This window comes from Malaclemys terrapin, chromosome 1 (assembly GCF_027887155.1).
Source record: "Malaclemys terrapin pileata isolate rMalTer1 chromosome 1, rMalTer1.hap1, whole genome shotgun sequence".
NCBI classification, from domain to species: domain Eukaryota; kingdom Metazoa; phylum Chordata; order Testudines; family Emydidae; genus Malaclemys; species Malaclemys terrapin.
In genome coordinates this window covers 105800705-105802911 of record NC_071505.1, presented here as the reverse complement: position 1 = coordinate 105802911, position 2207 = coordinate 105800705, and positions in this window count along the sequence as shown.

Sequence of the window (2207 nt, the reverse complement as noted above, 5' to 3'; positions counted from 1 at the left end):
ATATTACTGCTGTGTGATGGCGTTATTTTTGTGTCTTAGAAACCGGTGCCTCATGCAATGAAGTAGGCAGTTAAACAGTGGACAGACAAATGCCCCTATACTGCTCTTTTTACGTCTTTCTCTGGGGGACTGAAAAAAATAGCTATTTTGTTAAGTTTGTCAGTGGTGTCTGCTAACCTTTATGGATTCCCAAGAGGTGGGTTCTATTTATTGAATACGTAGCAATATAAGATAACAGATGTTATTCATTACTTCTCTTGAAATATGCATTAAAATTTAAATGATCACGAAATGTCTTGTTTGCTTCTTTGAAGATTAGAGAAAGTTGCAGAATTTATCCTCAGAACAGATGTTCCCTGAAAACAGAGCTGTGGTTTGTCCCCGCCACCTGCTCACGCCCCGTTGCAGAGTATTTGGGGCCAGAAAAAGAAGTGACGGTATATCACTGGTTGAAGCCCCCCTCCCCCCACACACACACATTCATATTCCATCTTGTTACAGCCTTATCTTTACTTTTACTGTATTTTAAGATTTCAGGTGTCAGAAATAACAGTCTTGAAGTCTGAGGTCAACTTCCGCTATTAATGCACAGAGCTGCATGTCCAATCATATCCTCACAAGCATGTTTCAAAGCACCTGTGCAGACTACCCCTAGAGCTGAGGGGAGTTTTCCAACCATTGGTCTTTCTACTAACATTACCCCTAAAGCTACCAACTAACACTGAACACGGTGATGGTTATCTGTAGGTAATGTTCAACAGTCTGCTAGGAATAGGATTGAGGCCCAGATCTTCAGAGGTATTTAGGCTCCAAACTTCAACTGATTTCAGTTAGAAGCTAGGAATCTACATACCTTTGAGGATCTAGGGTCTGAGTGTCAAATTCTGCCAGGCTTACTCCCACTGAGTCATGCCTTACTCTGAAAAACACAACGTTAAGATCTATGGAGCTTCTTGCGGAGTAAGGTCCAGTGTGCAGCAGGATGGAAAAACTGACCCTTTGAAATCCACTCTTAAATTTGATGATTTATAGTTTCCAAGCCAGAGAGAAACAAACAGCTTTTGCACAAGTGTTAGCACAATTACAATTGCACAAAGGGATTTCTGCACTGAGAAAGAAAATATCACTCTATCTATCCATTATAGAATGAAAATTTGCTCTCAGTGTAAATCCAGAGTAACTCAGTTGAGCTCAGTGGCATTATTCAGGATTTACATCAATGTAATAAATTATATATTTGTCCTTAAAGGAGATTCTACTTAACCTTTTATTTGCATATAGGATTATAAAATGGTTTCATAGACAGTATAGTATAACTATCGGTTAATATGGCAAAGTGATTTTTGGATAGAAAGCCTGGCATTTTCTTGTTACATGTCAGACTGATAATAGAACTTTTAGTAGGGTTGACTATATTTATGGGTGAAATGTTCAAAGCATATGGAAATGACTTTATTTCCTTTCTGAAGAAAAGGCTTAATTTTTGCTTATAAAGATAAATAACTGTTTTTAAAGGTTTTTTTTTCCCGCTTTGTTCATTTGTCAGTTTTAGTCTCACTTTTAGGGTCTGTCTACACTGCAATTAGACACTTGCGCTGGTCCATGCCAGCTGACTCAGGCTTGTGGGGCTCAGGCTAAGAGGCTGTTTAATTGCGGTGTAGACGTTCAAGCTCAGGCTGGAGCCTGAGCTCTGGGACCCTCTCATCTCACAGGGTCCTAAAACTTGCTCATCAGATTACATCAAATACTTTCCAAACATATGTTATCCTGCTAGAGGGTATTGGTGGCTGCTAACAAAGGTGTCTGGTCTATAGGCAATCACAGATCTCATTGAAGCTGATGGGCATGCTAGCAACATTTCATTCAGGCTAAATGTGGGGGCAATTAAATGCCACTTGGTTTAGTGATAGCTGAAATAATAGAAGCCAATGGCCAAGGCATGGCCCAGCATGGCAAGGCCTAAATAGAAGTCAAACCATGCAGCCCAAGGAGTTTCCTTGGAGACTGATTGCAAATGATGGGACTGATATGGTTACAGCTGACTGTCTGAATGTGAAGGAAAGGAACAAGAAAGTGAACAGACAGTAAGAGAAACAGTGTGAGCATAGCCCTGGGAGGAAGCCGAGAGAGCGAGCTACTTGTGGGCATAGTACTGTCTGGAAGGCAGATTTGGACTTCTGAGCAAGGAAACTGTCTTCTGTTGTGTG